This window comes from Nilaparvata lugens, chromosome 3 (genome assembly GCF_014356525.2).
Source record: "Nilaparvata lugens isolate BPH chromosome 3, ASM1435652v1, whole genome shotgun sequence".
NCBI classification, from domain to species: Eukaryota; Metazoa; Arthropoda; class Insecta; order Hemiptera; family Delphacidae; genus Nilaparvata; species Nilaparvata lugens.
The window spans coordinates 7,510,240-7,529,866 of NC_052506.1; the positions used below are offsets into that span (position 1 = coordinate 7,510,240).

Sequence of the window (19,627 nt, forward strand, 5' to 3'; positions counted from 1 at the left end):
CGCTTCAGCTAGTTTCCAATCAGACCATAAACTTTACTCTCTTCCGTTGTTAATGGTCAAGCTGTGTAGTGTTGCACTACGGATACACGCTAATTCCAGTATACAGGTATACTGCATTATATTATTTACTGTCAATATTCCAACAGTATAGTTATACCGCACTATGTTAACCATCTAATATGTTTAGTCGTTCTGTATACACGGTGAACTGAATTAAATGAAGTCAGTGAACAGTCAGGAGTCAGTTCTATTCTAGGCCTAGATTGTTTCATTAGTTAGACGCCTGTAGAGAGCATTTTCTATTAGTGAACATTCAGTACTGTGCGTCAATTTAGTTGCGATTAACCGTTATAAATATATAAACAGAACAGAACCAATTCGTAGTTAAAGTTTAGTTGTATGTGGTATTGCAATGGAGAGTGATCTAGTTTCTAGTTTGTTTAATTACTGTGAGTTTTGGTTTCAATCAGGAATGACCTCTGTGTTACTGGAAAGCGTTGGATGGGAGTTCTAGTTGACACACTGACTCACATGTGAGTTGATATAAACGTTATTTAACTTACTAATTGCTATTTAATTGTTTATGTTGGAAAATAGATTCTGTCGTTGGAAAACATCAATCTGATTCGATGTGGTGTAAAGCTGCGTTTACACCAAAGTTATTAACAAAATGTTAATAACTTAATCTTCATAGATTCTATTAGATTGAACTTAACTTATCATACGCATGATGAACATATGTGTTTGTCAAGTTTCATTCAATCCAATAGAATCTATAAAGATTAAGTTATTAACATTTTGTTAATAACTTTGGTGTAAATGCAGCTTAAGAATCTAGAGCTAAAGCACATCACTTTGGTTTGGTTTCCTAAAATTCTATTGTCAGATGTTATGAACAGATACAGTATATTATTTTAACATATTCTATCCAAAATAAAGAACTGATCTTGACGAAGTAGTAGATATTTCCACATAATTAGTTCTCCCACTTCTTTCAAATAGATGGAAAATTATAATCTCGTTTTTTAATTAGAATTTGGTTCAAAAATACTATATTAATATATGTCTGCTTAGTAGTTAATATCGGGGCACTGAGCTTCGCTCGTTATTTTTATGCATTAATGAACAGAGCACAATTCTCTAAAATGATCGTGTTCATATTTTACAGCTGGCTGTACGTCAATTTATGAATTTCTGGTATGTGATATATTTATTTTCCACAGAATCACTCACTCACTTTTTACTTTCCACAGACGACGAAAGTCTCAGCTGTTTCAGTCAAAGATGAATAATATTGTTATCCTTTTAATGTCGTTCAGCGAGTTTTCTCAAGGATGAGACCTAGTGCAATCGAATTTTTATATCATAAACCTACTATGTTCCAAATTTCGTGAAAATCGTTAGAGCCGTTTTCGAGATCCGTTGATCATAAATAACCAGATATAGAAATATAAACAGACATACAGAAATTGCTCGCTTAATATAATAAGGATTGCAATAGATTTATCCTTCCCGAAGAATAACCAATATTTCATAAATGGTTATTATCTGCTTTGAAAAAAATTAGTAATGATGTTCAATAGAACAATAAAGTTGCGTTTACACAAAAGTTATTGACAAAATGTTAATAACTTAATCCTATAGATTCTATAAGATTGAACGTAACTTGACAAACACATAAGCTTATATGTTCATTATGTGTATCATAAGTTATGTTCAATGTAATTGAATCTTCAGGATTAAGTTACTAACATTTTGTTGATATCTTTTGTGTAAACGCAGCTTTATTGAACATCATTACTAAATTTTTTCAAAGCAGAGAATAGCCATTTATAAAATATTGGTTATTCTTTGGGAAGGATAAATCTATTGCAATAACTACTTATAATTAAATTAACATTTTTGGTGTAAATGCAGCTTTACATGAGTTTGAACGCTTGGAATATTAACTTATTTTTCACTTATACAATCAATTAAAACGTTTGCTCAAGACTAACTTCTTCAAAAAAAATGAATGGAAAGTATCATTCTGTTGTTTTTACTACACTTCAGATTCATCTAATACAATATACAATACCATGCTAGAGAAGTATGGTATGGTAGTACTGTACCAAAAATAAGCGAGACGTTTATAATCTAACCAACGTCATTAGATTAATATGTACTCATAATCAGATCAAAGATATAATTATTAAACCATATAAATAAAATATAATGATAGATAGAATGAAAGATAAACAAAAGAAGATAAATACAAATATTTTCACACTTTTTTCTGTATAATTAAACACGACATGCCGTCAAATATTAAGTAAATAATAATTAAAAACTTTCACTTACTGACTGGAGTACTTTCGATCGTCTAGCGATCATTTTCAACAGTCGATTTTATTTTTGCTAGACGATTGAAAGTATTTCAGTCAGCAAGTAAAAGTTTTTAATTATTTACTTGATATTTGACTGCATGTCGTGTTTAAATACATAGAAAAAAGTGTGTTAATACATAGCAGCTCGGAATGGATCAAGAAACCATCACCTATAAATATTTTAATAAAATATTGCATGATTTTAAACTCCACAGAACGCAACAAATTCCATTTTATGTGTGAAAATTCTATCGCTAAAAATTAATTTTAATAACATTGACGCTCTACACGAAGGAATTTCGAGGTATCATCTTGTATTGGGAGGGACAGGGACAGGGCGATGTAGAGAACCTTTTAAAATGCCATTAGGCGTCCATTTCCGATGATGGTGAGCTCCTTCACTTTCACTGATCGATATAACTCGAATCGAACAGCAGATACCTGCAGAAAAAAGAAATCGACTTTCCACTTGAAAAGGTGAAATTATTATTAGAGTGCATTACTCTTTCGCCTTTTTATGATTGTCTTCATCTATAGAAAATAATGTACTTGAATCTGTAATAAGAATGTATTACAAGGAGAAATTATTATAAGACTGTATAACACTTTCGCACTTTTTATTATTTTCTCCCTCCATAGAAGTGTACTCGAATCTGTAATAAGAAAATATTACAAGCAGTCGTTAAGTAACAATACTTTCTCGCTCAGTTGTAAAGGTTATTTGATTTAATAGTGATCTGTGATTATTCAAGAACAGTGAAAGTAGTTGATTTCGAACATAAGATAACTGAATTAATTATGAACAATGAGACATTAATAGGTAAGTTTATAAATGAGTAAATAAATAGATAAATAAATAAATATAATAGATAAAAGATAAATAATATAAATAGATAAATAGATAAATAGATAAATAGATAAATAGATAAATAGATAAATAGATAAATAGATAAATAAATGAATAAATAGATAAATAAATAAATAAATGAATAAATAAATAAATAGATAATAGATAAATAAATGTATAAATGAATAAATGAACAAATAAATAAATTTATTTATTTATTTATTCTAGCTAGCATTACCGAAAATAATGAGTGAAACCTCTCCAGTGATTCCAGTGTAGGTTTTGACAGATGAAATCTAATTCCTGAAGATACTAAATTCAATAGTCTACTTGATAAACTATGGAATCCAACTCACTTTTGACAGAATAACAAGAATATATGAGCATGGAGAAAAACATTTAAAAATTGTATAATACACTAGAAGGAAACTCGTGCTCCGCAAGGTTTTATTTTGAAGCTTGACAAACTGAAAACTTGACGTAATGAAATCTTGAAGAAATTTAAAATAGGCCTACAACCATCCTCGGTTAATTAAGAATTTATACTGTTTCACCCCTTTAGGATCACCACTTGATGCATGCTGTTTGTAAATTTCCTCTTTTTGAAGGGTTTCATTCCAGATATTAGCAGTTTTGAACACTTTATCATGGAACTTACCTTTTCAAATTTATACTCATTCGAAAGCTTATGAACGGAGACGCTTTTGAAGTATTGAAACCACTATAATTACCCGGAGAAAAATCGAGAAAAATCTGTTTGAAATTTGATTTTGAATTTGAAGAATAGCATTATTTCAAGTTTATGCCCTAATAAAAAAAACTACAAAATATCTAACAACAGATAAAACTACATTAATCTTGTTTTAAATGTTTTTCTGTTTCCAACAATATCATTGAAATTGAAATTCGAACAGTAGTTTTCGAGTTATTGAGTAATTAATGACTGGAAGTAGGCATATTCTGAAAATATCAAAAAATCTAATATCTCGAAAAACTAAGGTCGATAGGAGAAAAGTTTACTGAACATTTTTTGTCAGAAATGTCGAATTAAATGTATGGTCAACGGCTGTTACAACCTTGGTGGGACATCCTGTATATAGTGATATCAGAGTATGGAGGAATTCCTTTTCTTTTCATGATTATCTTAAAAATGCAAAATTTAAAAATCTTGTGAATACATCGACACGCAGTTGAAAAAGGAATATTCCTGCCAAATCTCATCGAATTCTATCAACGCGTTCGGTCGTAATCGCGTTACATACAGACAGACAAGAGAAAATCCTTGAGTTAAAACATAGACCTCACTACATTCGGTCAATTATAGGCTGTTATGACTTCAACGATGAAAATCCGATTATACTAGTAGTTCTGTGAACAGTAGACCTCACGCAGTATTCTCATCCACAAGTACCTGATTAGAAACTATGGACCTTATGGAAATACAGCAATAGACTGGCTTCTCCACACATCTGTGTAATCACTTGTCAGCTGATTTGTGATGAATAATTCTATAGTCTGATTTTTACTCTAATATTGGCGTATGAAGGAGGCTCCTTTTTACTTTCCTTGCCCTATTACCATAGGTAAGGAAAGTATTGCTTTCCGAAAAAAATTAAGGTAACCAAATTTCTAAATTTCTATACGTTTCAAGGTCCCCTGAGTCCAAAAAAGTGGTTTTTGGGTATTGGTCTGTATATGTGTGTGTGTGTGTGTGAGTGTGTGTGTGTGTGTGTGTGTGTGTGTGTGTGTGTGTGTGTGTGTGTGTGTATGAGTTTATGTGCGTCTGTGTACACGATATCTCATCTCCCAATTAACGGAATGACTTGAAATTTGGAACTTAAGGTCCTTTCACTATGAGGATCCGACACGAACAATTTCGATCAAATGCAATTCAAGATGGCGGCTAAAATGGCGAAAATGTTGTCAAAAATAGGGGTTTTCGTGATTTTCTCGGAAGCGGCTCCAACGATTTTGATCAAATTCATACCTAAAATAGTCATCGATAAGCTCTATCAACTGCCACACGTCCCATATCTGTAAAAATTTCAGGAACTTCGCCCCATCAATGCAGATAGATTCCCAATTATCAGGCTTCAGATACAATTGAAACGAAGAAAATCAAGTGGAGTAGATTGAGCATGAAAATCTCTACAATTAATGTTCAGTAACCTACAATTGAAAAGAAGCTTTAAATTCAAGAAAATGTGATCATTCAATTGCAAATTAATGTTGATTCTATTAAATGATTCACTATGAAGAGATAGCAGACCTCGTGTGTCTCCAGCGTTATTGCCCTGTCACAAGCTGGCTCAAATCTTTGAATAGTAGACTTGAGATGCGCGGGAACACTAGCGTGAAGTGATCAATTTTCATAACGGCAAGGAAAGTTGTGTGAGTGCGCCACACCAGATTTTTCCTTTTATATTATCCTTGAAATGCAAAATTTCCAAAAACCTTGTATATATCGTCAAACCGTCGACTTGAATCTTAGACCTCAATTCGCTCGGTCAATTAGTTCTCCTCCACAAATTACTCAGTGTTTGCTTAATTTTTGTCATATTTTCTCCCATAATGGACTTTGGCATTCAGTTTTGGAGCTGCCAAAGATCACGTTTGCGTCTAGTTACAGGCGAAAATTCGCAGCCTACGTGATTCCAAATGTCGTCACGCGTCGCATCGAGACACAGCCATGAATAGAGCGGTTCGGTTGGAGAAAGAAGAGAGAGAAGTAGTGTGGTTCAAGGCGAGAAATATTAAGGGAAACTGAAGCAAGAAATCAGCCAGTTGGCGCAGAGGTTGTGCGGAACGTGTGAGAAGGAGAGTGGAATAAACGAGGTGAGAGGAGGAAGGGTGGAGGAGGAGGAGGAGGAGGAGGAGGAGGAGGAGGAGGAGGAGAAGGAGTGGGAGGATGAGGTTGAAGGGGTTGAAGGAAGAAGAAGATGAAGAAGAGGACGAAAAAGAAGAAGAAGAAAAATAAGAAGAAGGAAAATAATTAGAAGAAAACATTGAAGAAGGAGAAGAGGGAAAAGGAGGAGATGAAGAAGAAGGAGAAAAAGGAGATGAAAGACAAGAAGGAGAAGAAGGAGAACAAGGAGAAGAAGAAGAAGAAAAGAAGAAGGAGAAGACAATGAAAAAGAAGAAGAAGAAGAAGAAGAAGAAGAAGAATAAGAAGAACAATAACAAGAACAGGAACAAGAACAAGAAGAACAAGAAGGTAATAAAGAAAAAGAGAGAGACCAAGTAAAAGGAGAATGATGAGGAGTAGGTGACGGAAGAAATGGAAAAGTTGAGAACAGAAGAAAATTTGTGTAAGTTTTGCGCTCGGGTTTTTGGTTTTTTTGGCAGCTGCATTCGGCAGTCACAAGGTTTTCATGCTCATTCTTTCAAACTGAATCGATTTACTGTCAAACTGTCGGCAATTCTACGTCACTGACGCGACACTTGACAGCTGCAAACGCATATTCACGGACGTTTGACACTTTCGACAAAATTATTTCAATGATTATCCTCCACCAGAATTGGCGGGATTTGTATTGTATTCACTAGAATTTACGGGAATCGTACGGAGTAGAATAAATTGATGCAGTTTGACAAAGATGGAGATTGATAATTGACAAAGATGCCGTCAACCTATATTGATGCTCATAGAACATTCAGAAGATACTATTTGAAATGAATAAATCTGGTGTGTCGCACTCACACAACAACTTTCCTTGCCGTTATGAAAATTGATCACCTCACGCTAGTGTTCCCGCGCATCTCAAGTCTACTATTCAAAGATTTGAGCCAGCTGGTGACAGGGCAATAACGCTGGATACACACGAGATCTGCTATCTCTTCATAGTAAATGATTTAATAGAATCAACAGTTGCCAACAGTGTTTGCAATTGAATAATCACATTTTCTCAAATTCAAGCTTATTTTTAATTTTAGGTGAAAATGTTACTGAACATTTAAATCATTCTAAATTCAAAATTCCTAGCTAATATAATTATATTCTTGGACAGAACTTTGAACTTTAAATTTCCTCAGTAAGATCATAACCTATTTTTTCGGACATTTCATTATTAACAAAATTTGGGAACAGAATAGTTTTGGGCTATGCCACAGCCTACTATAGATAGTAAGCCATGGCTATGCCTGTTGTTCTATCCCGATCATATTCATATTATTTGTAATTATATCAACAAATAAATAAATAAGCATTAATTGTAGAGATTGTCATGCTCAATCTTTTTCGTTTGAATTATATCTGAGACCTGATAATTGGAAATCTAAAATCAAACTTCGCATAGATGGGGTGGAGCTCCTGAAACTTTTACAGATATGGGACTTGTGGCAGTTGATAGAGCTTATTAATGACTATTTTAGGTATAAATTTGATCAAAATCGTTGGAGCCATTTTCGAGAAAATCGTGAAAAACCCTGTTTTTGACAACTTTTTCACCATTTTTGAATTGCATTTGATCGAAATTGTTCGTGTCGGATCCTTATAGTGTGAGGACCTTAAGTTTCAAATTTCAAGTCATTCGATTAATTGGGAGATGAGATATCGTGTACACAGACACATATACACACACACACATCCAGACCGATACAAAAAAACACTTTTTTGGACTCAGGGGACCTTGAAACTTATAGAAATTTAGAAATTGGGGTACTTTAATTTTTTTCGGAAAGCAATACTTTCCTTATCTATGTTAATAGAGCAGGGAAAGTGAAAAGATGGAAATTGATCATTGAAAATTTGCCGTCAACCTATGTTGCTGCTCATGGAAGATATAAGATACTATTATTTGAAATGAAAAAAATAATCTTCGGAAAGTACAGGTGGAATAATGTGAGTTTCCATTGACTCGGGAAATCGCGTCTAGTTAAATGGCTGTTTTTGGAAAATCTGTAAGATACGATCTGAAGTGAAGATTCTTTTTCAAAAAGTACAGGAATAGTGCGAAATTTAAGAGAAATGAGAAACTTTAATATTTGAATTCAAATCAAGGATATTTCGTCCAACTCAAAACTTGTTAAAATTATAGTTCAAAGTATTTTCTGTTTACTCAGCCTAATGTACTTAGGGCCGGATCCAAGCCCGGGATTCTTGACAGCTAAGTTTCTTTCCAAGCTAAGTTCTTGACAGCTGGAGTCAGAAAATTGGCTTTCCGAAACGGGGCGTAGTCGCAGTAAATAGTTGCAGCAATATAAATCTTAATTTTCTCATTCCTATGATTGGAAACGTTTTTCCTTGACGAATATAATTTAAACGTGACTATGACTACGGCTACGACTACGCCTCGTTTCGGAAAGCCAATTTTCTGACTCCAGCTGTTTAAAGTCTAGAACTTAGATAAATCTCGAGCTCGGAAACCGGCCCTTTATGTATTTTTTTGACTTGAATAAATCATTGAATCATACTCAATTCAAATCGAGTTTCATTCAATGACACCATCTTTGAAATCACACCCAGTTTCATGAAAATCGTGAAACTGGTGTTGAGGCTATTGACATTTTTCAAAAATCATTAATTGATCATTGAATACTATTTGCTGAGAAAATAGTGTAAAGTTTCAGCTTTTTTGAATTATTCAGGAATATTCAATTTCGTCAAGGAAAAAATCCAATTTCCAAATTATAGAAATGAGAAAATAAGATCATCATAAAAACTGTGACTACGCCCCGTTTCGGAAAGCCAATTTTCTGACTCCAGCTGTTTAAAGTCTAGAACTTACCTAAATCCCGAGCTCGGAAACCGTCCCTTAGTGTATTTTTTGGCTTAAATAAATCATTGAATCATACACAATTCAAATCGAGGTTTAATTAAAGACACCATATTTGAAATCACACCCAGTTTCATGAAAATCAGGAAACTGGTGTTGAAACTTTTGAAATTTTTCAAAAATCATCAATTGATCATTGAATACTATTTGCTGAAGAAAATGTTGTTAGCAAACGTGAATAAATTACAAATCATCTTATCTTTACAAAATCTAACCGTGTGAGAATAATTATCATGTGAGTGAATATTTATCGACACCAACTTTGTATAAAAGTGTTCTATAGTATCATCACTTCCTCACACACTCTCTCTCTCTCTCTCTCTCCAATCATTCTCTTGTATGTCAGAAGCTTACTCCTTTTCATTCGTGTAAACAGTGATAATATGTTTAAAAAATAAATCACAATCACGCAACACGCTCAGCAAATTCCATTGGCATTGAAATTCCGAGACTTATTAAAACTCACTCAACAACAAACAGTCACTATATTGCATAAATTTTATACAGAAATTTTCCTTCCACTCTTCGTAATGCCGAAACTGTTCACCTTATGCGTATAAAAAACACATCAAAATATGGTTGAGGGAGATTGGTAGGGAAACATAGAAGCCATAATTCATTCAAATTACCTATAACTTATTATCAACTTGAGATCCCGTAATCTGCACTTAGTGTGAATGTACCTTTACTATAACAAGTCTTAGCCATGTAATATTAGTGAGCCGGAACAAACATCATCAAACTTTGTTATTAAAGTTGTAGTTGTCAAATTATATCACAGTTTTCATCTGTCCATTTAGTTATTCTTTATTTCTTCCTTCTTCTTTAAAAGCTTCATGTATACATTGTTTATTACTTTTCCAGTGACAGGTTCTTCATTGGGTTGCATCAATGCTCTCGAGTGTATCATCCTCTCAGTTTTTTCTATAATGATCAAACTCATTATCATTCAATTATTAACTATTCAAGGATTCAGTATTCAAGAATTACTTTAACCTTCTCAAACCAAAAAAAAAAAATATTCTAAATAAAGAACAGACTCCTCGCCACACACATGCTCAAGCCTTCATCGACGAGATGTACGTTATTTTTTTTCTTTTCACTTTAGTATCATTAAGGATTATTATGTCTTTATTGTACAATACTTATTCTGTTCATGTGCGATAGATTACAACCTACAAGTGTACTAACTGTGAAGTATATTCAATTGTGTATTTATTTCATGCAATAAATGAATTTGAATTTCATGAATTTGAATTTCTTCCTTTCTCTCCATTTATCTGGTACTTTCCTGGTTTCGGAACGAATAACAATGGAGAGATATGTTGGTGGGATTACGGCAATGCAATTGCTGAGAGACGGGCTGGCAATTTTTGTGCAGCCAAGTCTGACCGAGATTATTGAAACGTGGATTCCGGATACGGGCTCGACTGGGGTTATGGTTTCGGCAACTAGCCTCTGAGCCCGAAAACCCTCAAGCCTCAAGGGACGGATGTCGCTTCCATTTCCCACCAGAGCCATAATAAACTTCTATTTTATCCCCTATTTTTGTTTACTTTCCGCCGATTTCCGCCGAAGTTCTACGATAACTGTGTGTTTAAAAAAAAAACTCCAAACAAAGTTTGTGCAACTGATTATTTGTTTTTCATTTATTGGGAATTCGATGTAGGATGGTGGAGATGGGAATAATTGAGCTAAACTGTACAGCAGGGAAACAGTGATTCACTGAGAGATGGTTCAGCAGAGATCGTGATTATTTGCATTTATTGAATCCTAAAACTTTTATCATAATTGTATTACTAAACTGTTCTGTAAAACGGAATTCCCATTCGCATATATTTCGTTGAATTCTAAAGGTGGGTACAGACTTTCGCTCAGCTCCGCAATCGAACGTCACTCGAGCAGAGCGATTGATGATCGACCGGGGAGCAAGAGTGGAACGCGAGAAGAGCTAGCATCTCCCGTAACGTTCATGATCGGAGCGATTGCGGAGCGTGCGTGGAGCGATTACGGAGCGTGCGTGGAGCGATTACGGAGCGTGCGCGGAGCGTGTTGGAGGAGCGTATATCTGTACACACCTTTAGATAGGGAATGTATTCATTGGAATGAACAAGACTAATAAAGGAAGGAATGGAAATGATACGGTAGAAAAAATTTGCAACAAAATTATTGTTCATGAAAACAGATGAAAAAAACATCGCGGAGATAAGTTTTATAGTGTTTCAGTAATAAATAATTATTGTATGAAATACAATTATTATTATAGTGGTGTACAGTGATAAAGTAACAGATTGAACAAAAAAAAACAATTGAATGATAAAATTCAGATTAAATTAAACTTCATCTGAACAAGACTTATGGAGTGTAAACATAACTTATTTTTGGAAAATTTCCATCCAAATTTGGGAAACGAACAGTTTGGTCCTGTTGCTCCTTTTCCAATCATTCATAGTTGAGAATTTATATTAATAATAATGATACTGAGGGTGATGCCCACATAAGCTCTTAGGCTTGTGCGTGGGTGATGAGTGAGAGGAATGATGATGAGAGATGACGACTACTTTTTAGGTAATCGTGACCGACGGCTTATCGTCTCCTCCGAAAGACGGGGTGGCCGTATAATGTGATTGTGATATGGTCAAAAACTTGGTCAATGTATAAATGAATAAATAATGGGTAACTTATAGAGGATAATTGCGAAAAAAGATAGTAAAGTAAAAAACATCAAGATCATACTTTTGTACAGTTTTTCTGGATACTTTTAACATGACTGCCGTTGCAGTGAATAATGTAATCTATATAATGAAAGCGAAATGGCACTCACTCACTGACTGACTGATTCTCTCACTCACTCACTCGCAGAACTAAAAATCTACCGGACCAAAAACGTTCAAATTTGGTAGCTATGGTCAGTTGGCCCTTTAGAGGCGCACTAAGAACGGATTTGGAAAAATTTCCAAAGATACTCCCAAAATCTGCGTTTTTCCAGCGTTTTTTTTTTTTTTTTGCTTTTTCTGAGATTTATCGAGAACAAATGAACAGAAATTGTTCAAATTCAGTACAGAAGCTGAGCTAGGGTGTTATAATGTTGTGTTAGAAGGAATTTGAAATAACGTCAAAGATACGCCCAAAATCAGCGTTTTCACAACGTTTTTCTCAGCTTTTCAGCGTTTTCTCACCTTTTACAATAATTGATGGAAATATATTTTAAAAAATCAGTATACAGGTTTAGCTGAGGTGGAAGAATTTTGTTCGCCAAAGATACGCCAATATAGTAACAGGTGTTTTTACCAGCGTTTTTCTACGTTTTCTCAAATTTTCGGGATCAAATTGACATAAAACGCTCAAATTCGGTACAGAATGAAACGCTCAAATGAAAAATGCAGGCGAGCGGAGCGAGCCCGCTGATCTCATTTTTGGACGATCCAGTCGGGGGTCCAGGGGGCGGATCCCCCTGGCTAGACGGATATGGCGAGCGAAGCGAGCCTGTCGGCTGGTGTGTTATAAATTTAATTTGTGTTCATGAGAAAATTCAACTGTATTATCATGTTAGAGGTTGTTGATGGGATATTGACATCTACTGTTGTAGGACCACTATTTATTATCAAGTTGAATTACTTCATCAACACAAACTCAGTCAACACAACGATAAAATATGTCCATCACTTTTGAATTAGTATCAGTATGTTATACTTTCATTTGCGTTTGAAACCGATTTAATGAAACATTATTAAAAAAACAACGATCACTCTCTCACAACGGTAGTAGACAGAAGGTTGATCACTCACACGTGTAAGATTCGAAGTGGTGGGGGGAATGCCAGCGTGACGTCACGTGTAGTAAAAAAGTGATAGAGTAACCACACTGAGCATACAGTTTATTCACTGTATATTCAAAAACATCGTCGTTTAATCCCCTCAAGATTGACCTAGAACTTTAATATTCTCCGTAATATAGCGGATAAATAAACGATTCTAATGATATTTTAAGTTCATTCAACTTGTTTGAATAAAATGAAGTTGAAAATTGTCAAGAATCTAGAAACGTGACATGAAAAAGTTAATAAGCTGGAAAAGCGTTAGTAGACAACGTTATACTATATAATTTCAGATAACCCATAAAAAATCTTGATAAACCAATGCATTGCAATAAAACAATAAACCGATCCCGATAAATCCAAGAATTCATTCATATAAATGCACTGAACACATGCTGATATCGAGCACATGTTCTACGAGAATCAAAATATCTCATCCCCGAAATCACAAGCTGATGTATAACCAATCTACAAAATATAAACACGACCTAGAAGATAAAGAAACCTTAAGGGTTTGAAAGGGAAGTTTAGGAGGGGTTTTTCCTTTGATATTGCAAAATGCTGTATTATTCAAATGTTTTGATAATTTTTGTAAAGCAGAAACAGAAGCTTGCATGTCAAATGTTTGTGTTCTAAAATTTGACTATAGGTCACCGTATGATTTTCAAGAATGCGATATTCTGCCTACTCTTTACTACAGCCTACGTCACGGCTGCAGTTCCCCCACTCCAATTGCATTTCAACTAAAATACTATAGATGAGTGACCAACCTTCTGTCTACTAACTTTGACTCTCTCATACTTTTATTCAAAGAGAATGGTAGATGAAATCAACAGGGCAAAACAAAAATCAATGTAAATGGACTTACATCTTGGTAAAGATGGTACAGAAGTGAGAGAGATATCAGATGTTGTATTGTGTTCTGTTTAAAGGCTCGGAGGAGAATTGAGTGTTCAGATGCCGCATGCTGGTGGGTTGAAGTGTACGAAGCAGGGTAAGGGCAGAGGGTATTAGCGACTGATTGATATGTTTACTCTCAGTCTGAGTGCAGTTTGTGAGGCATAAACTGAAGATGGGAGTCGACTAGTGACCATCGGGGGTGTCGGAAAGCACGTAAGGGGTTCTCCCCGCCACCCCCCACCCACAAGTGATAACTCGCTCTATTTCCATCGTTAATCTCTTTGTCTGAACTTTTCGGCCTTCAGTTATCTAGTAAACACTCTGAAACAACCCGAAACTGTTATGGGGCTACGCGGTCCACACACCGCGTAGAAGGGCACCACCGCAACAACCCCTTCATCTGCAACACCCATCCTCTTAGCCCATCACTTCCCTTCCTCTCGGAACACCTCACTCCCTCCTCCTCTGCAACACCCTCTCCTCTGTAGCCCGCAACTTCCTCCCCTCTCAAAACACCTCATGCGTTCAAATCGTCGAGGAAACTCAGGAGGTATGTTGCGGGAAAGTCTGCGTGTGTGCGCTGTTTAAAATGAGAGGAGTATTGAGAAAAATAGTAAAGCATGAGAGAAAAGAAAGAGAAAACTCAGGAGGTATGTTGCGGGAAAGTGTGCGTGTGTGCGCTGTTTAAAATGAGAGGAGTATTGAGAAAAATAGTAAAGCAAGAGAGAAAAGAAAGAGAAAATCTGTACTATAATAATGTAAAGGACTGGCTTCTCGTACTTGTACGGAATAGAAAAATTATGTTTGACGCATCATCACGTCTGAACTACTCGACTAATCAACTTGAAATTTCGCATACAGATTAACCTCAGGCCTAGCTGAGGATGGTTATTAGCCTATTTTCAATTCTTTAAGATTTCATCACATCAAGTTTCCAGTTTGTCAAGCTTCAAAAGAGAACCTTGCAGAGCACGGGTCTCTTCTAGTGTATTATAAAATTTTTAAATGTTTTTCTCCAGGTTCATATTCTTGTTATTCTGTCAAAATTGAGTTAGCTACCAAAGTTTATCGAGTAGACTATTGAATTTAGTATCTACAGAAATCAGAGTTCATTTGTCAAAACCTACACTGGAAGCACTGGAGAAGATTTACTCATTTTTTTCAGTAATGCTAGCTAGAATAAAATAAATACATCATACCTACAATTTTTCAATAAAATTTTAATTCATATTAATGTTTGTGAAATGTATTCTGATGAAAATAAATTTCCAAAAGCAAAAAGTGATTTAATAATAAGCAGTTCGTGATGGAAAACAACATTGAAGAATCTCATTGCTCATAATTAATTCACTGTCAATTTTTGTTTGAAATAAACTCCTTCCACTGTTTTTGAATAATCACAGATCACTATTATATCAAAAAACCTTTACAACTGAGCGAGAAAGAAGTGTTACTTAACGACTGCTTGTGATATTTTCTTATTACAGATTCGAGTACACGTCTATGGAGAGAGAAAATAATAAAAAGTGCGAGAGTGTAATACAGTTTTATAATGATTTCTCCTTGTAAAACATTCTTATTACAGATTCAAGTACATTATTTTCTATAGATGAAGACAATCATAAAAAGGCGAAAGAGTAATGCACTCTAATAATAATTTCACTTTTTCAAGTGGAAAGTCGATTTCTTTTTTCTACAGGTATCTGCTGTTCGATTGGAGTTATATCGATCAGTGAAAGTGAGGGAGATCTCCATCATCGGAAATGGACGCCTAATGGCATTTTAAAAGGTTCTCTTCATCGCCTACCCCTCCCAATACAAGATGATACCTCGAAATTCTCTCGTGTAGAGCGTCAATATTATTAACATGAATTTTTAGCAAAAGAATCTTCACACTTGAAATTGAATTTGTTGCGTTCTGTGGACTTTGAAATCTTTTATATCGATTGCACCTATCAATAATCGAAAAAATAATTACCATCGTTAATTATTCCATCTATCATTATCTTCCATTTATATCCTTAGTATGCCTTTCATTAGATTATAAGTGAATTGTTCCTTGACCTATTGAATTAACAATAATAATACTGATAGTGATACCCACATAAGCTCTTAGGCTTGAGTAATGAGTGAGAGGGATGATTATGAGAGATGACGTCTACTTTTTAGGTAGTCGGGACCGACGACTTATCGTCTCTTCCGGATGACGGGGTGGCCGTATCTATGTGCTGATTGTGCTGTGGTCAAAAACGTTTGCCCCGGTCGAGATTCGAACCCTGGTTCTCTTGAATTCACGAAAAGAGCTATTTCGAATTCACGCAGAGAATGTAAAGTTTGAGATGGATTATAACACCACGTGGTTTTTTTCCTATATTATTATCCTCTATTGGATAGTGAATTGAAAAGGTGGATATTAAAATAATTCGTATTATCACATTGATTCTGTTCAAGCCAGTTTCTTTGTATAGTAGTTTTAGTTTTCCTTTATCCACTGCATAATAATACTGAGGAAGAGATTTTGTCCTGTTATCGTTTTCATTCCCACGACTTGAGCCATCCCCTCCGCTCTAGGCGTGTGCAGCCCGGAGCTGAGCTCAGTTGCAAAACAGATCTCATTGTCGACAGATCATTGTCTTTCGTTTGGATAGTTGATCCATAATTAGCAACTCCTATTTGTTTAATTTGTAATTTTTTGAATATGTCATCGTGGGAAATTCGTCCCATTATTATTGTAATATAATGTAATATTATATTGTAAATATAATATATTCGTTTCGTGTAATTGATACATACTTATGTTTGTGTTTGTGAAAATATATTGAGAGTGAAAGCCAACGCCCTAAATCGTTTAAAATACTATGAGTGAAATATATATTCAGTCAGTACAAATGTTTGAGGACTAAGTTAAGGACCACAAGAGCGGATCACACACCATCGCAGAATAATATCGATTTGTTTTCACCCATCTGTCTCCTTCATATTCCTTATTCCAATTTACCGCCTGAAACCCTGTTTGTAAGAAATCGGTATATCATTACGTTATAGTTTGGATTGGGGTAAGTGATTTTTCCTATTTGTTTTCCTGGGTCTGAATACTGATGTGCTGAATTGGATATATGAATGTGTTTATTTGTATCATAGAGTCCAACCCAAAAAAACAGAGGCGAAAGGCCTATGGATCCGTAGAAATTTGTAACAGATTCTATCTCATTCATAATCTATGTCTTCCTTCATTGTTTCAGATTCAATAACGAAATTGTGTTTCATACTGCCAAATAATGAAAACACTGGAAGAAAATGATGATGAATATTGTTGTACCTACTCAATTTGGACAAATAACTATCATAGGTAATTCATAGTACATAGAAAATCAATCAGTCCCAGCCTTGAACAAATTTTGCATCAACTTCAAAGCATACTACATAACACAGTTCAACTTTTGTAATAACTAATTATACTTATTCATAAAAACAATATAAAAGCTTCTCTTCTTGTGTAGTTGAGAAGTTGATATTGTGGTAATTATTCATATTGAATGAAAAAAGACTAAGAATTGTCAAAAACCACTGATTTATTGATAATTAGAAATACCGGTTTCGGTTATTACACCATTGTCAATCTCTGATAAACTAAAACTAAATACAACAGTAAGCATACATTAGTCAATAGTTTTTCCATTTACATATTTGTTTTATTATCTTTCACACTTGTTTTCTTGGTTCTTATTTTGTACTCAAAGTAAATTTTATTATCATGGCGATTCTGTTGCTTAAGCCGCCATTTTGTCACACCGTTGAGGGGGAGGAGACTGTCTAGCTAGGCCAATGGCAGGCGTTCATGCCCTCGACCAATAGCAGTACTCGCCTACTAGTATACATTCTGCTGCTGTTGTATTTAGTTATAGTTTATCAGAGATTGACAATGGTGTAGTAACCGAAACCGGTCTTTCTAATTATCAATAAATCAGTGGTTTTTTTTGGCAATTTCTTAGTCTTTTTTCATTCAATAAAAGCTTCTAGTACCCTTTATTATTAAAAACTTCAAAATAGTCTATTTCATCGACTAGTTTCGAGCAAAGGCAATTTTCAAGTTAAAATGTTGTTTTTATTAATTTGTACAAACGTAGCTCATATAAGTGAAGTGTTCCTCTGATTATACTTATTTGGGTAGAAATATAAATAAAAATAGAAATTTAAATACCCTTTTTGGAACAGTTCAGTCACAAAATTTTTCGGCTATATGATGTCATTATCATATTAACCTGATAATGGCATCATATAGCCGAAACATGTTGTGAGTAACCAATATTTTTAAAACGGTACTTGGATTTCTATTATTATTTATATTCAAGAGTTCTTGAATAAGGAAAAAATACAATTATTCGAGTAGACTTGAGGTGCCACATTATTGGTAATTGATTGATTGATTGATTGAGTACTTTATTTATGTAGATTACAATATATACTGGCTTATACACTTATATACAATAGCTTACAATACAGCAAAATTATAGATGAATTTACATAATATAGACTAAGAAAATAATTATTGAACTGTATATGATATGAAAAAGAGAGGTAATTGGAGACGTTTAACTATATATTATCATTTTGATTTAGAAATTGCTCTCAAACAATAAAAATTAACCATGCAGATGAAAAACCCAGTTCAGTACTAACAATAATTCAGATTTGAATAGGAAATACGTTCACTATTCACCTCTGTGTATGATGATAGCCTACTCACTTCATAATGTCAGTATTCTTTATGAATAGCATTATGCTGGTAGCTTTAAATGAATCTAACTACAGATCAATGATGACATATTGAACCATGCACTAACTGTAGCTAGGTAGGTACTGTTAGTGTAACAAACTGTACTATTATTGTTGGTATTAATTTTCCCTGATTGCAGCTACTATGATTATAAATCGGTAACGATACTCTTGTAAAATAGACATCTGAACTCGTTAAAAAGATCAATGATGGACATATTGAACCGTGCACTCACTGTAGCTACCGTATAGTGTAACAAACTGTGCTATTATTGTTGGTATTAAATTTTGATTGCAGCTACTATGATTATAAATCGGTAACGATACTCTTGTAAAATAGACATCTGAATTCGTTAAAAACTCTTCAATGTTGTTTTCCATCACGAACTGCTTATTAATAAATCACTTTTTGTTATTAAAAAGAACGACTAGCAGTCAGAGTAAAAGATTCAACAACTAGCAGTCGTTAAAAACTTCCTCAATGATTCTATTGAAAGACTGAGGTAACTTGAGTTCTATTCTGTGAACTGACCATCCGAGTTCCCAGCTGGATATCCATTGGTTCCACAAGTAAATTAGAAACTTAGGCTACTTGTTTAATAACTTTCAACTTTAGTTTCTTCAACATTCAACTTTAGTTTCTTCAACATTCAACGCACAAGTAAATTAAAAACTTACTTGTTTAATAACATTCAACTTTAGTTTCTTCAACATTCAACTTTAGTTTCTTCAACATTCAACTTTAGTTTCTTCAACATTCAACTTTAGTTTCTTCAACATTCAACTTTAGTTTCTTCAACATTCAACTTTTGTTTCTTCAACATTCAACGCACAAGTAAATTAAAAACTCACTTGTTTAATAACATTCAACTTTAGTTTCTTCAACATTCAACTTTAGTTTCTTCAACATTCAACTTTAGTTTCTTCAACATTCAACTTTAGTTTCTTCAACATTCAACTTTAGTTTCTTCAACATTCAACTTTTGTTTCTTCAACAGGCCCACTTCTCATGTTAATGGTTGCGCAGAGTTCTGTAGGAACTGAATCACTTTTATGGAGAAGTAATGATCACATCATGAAAAGAGGAGAAAATCAAGAGAGAAGCACCTACAGGTTTGTTCATTCATTGGAATATGAATTAACTATT

At 34.2% G+C, this 19,627-nt stretch overlaps 1 long non-coding RNA gene across 1 annotated transcript; it reads left to right on the top strand.

Moving 5' to 3' along the window:
- The first annotated feature begins 242 nt into the window (after nucleotides 1-242).
- Nucleotides 243-19,596, top strand: LOC120350194. The gene is made up of 3 exons (XR_005570675.1): nucleotides 243-533; nucleotides 16,947-17,053; nucleotides 19,479-19,596. It is a non-coding gene; the product is annotated as an uncharacterized LOC120350194 (long non-coding RNA).
- The last annotated feature ends 31 nt before the right edge of the window (nucleotides 19,597-19,627 follow it).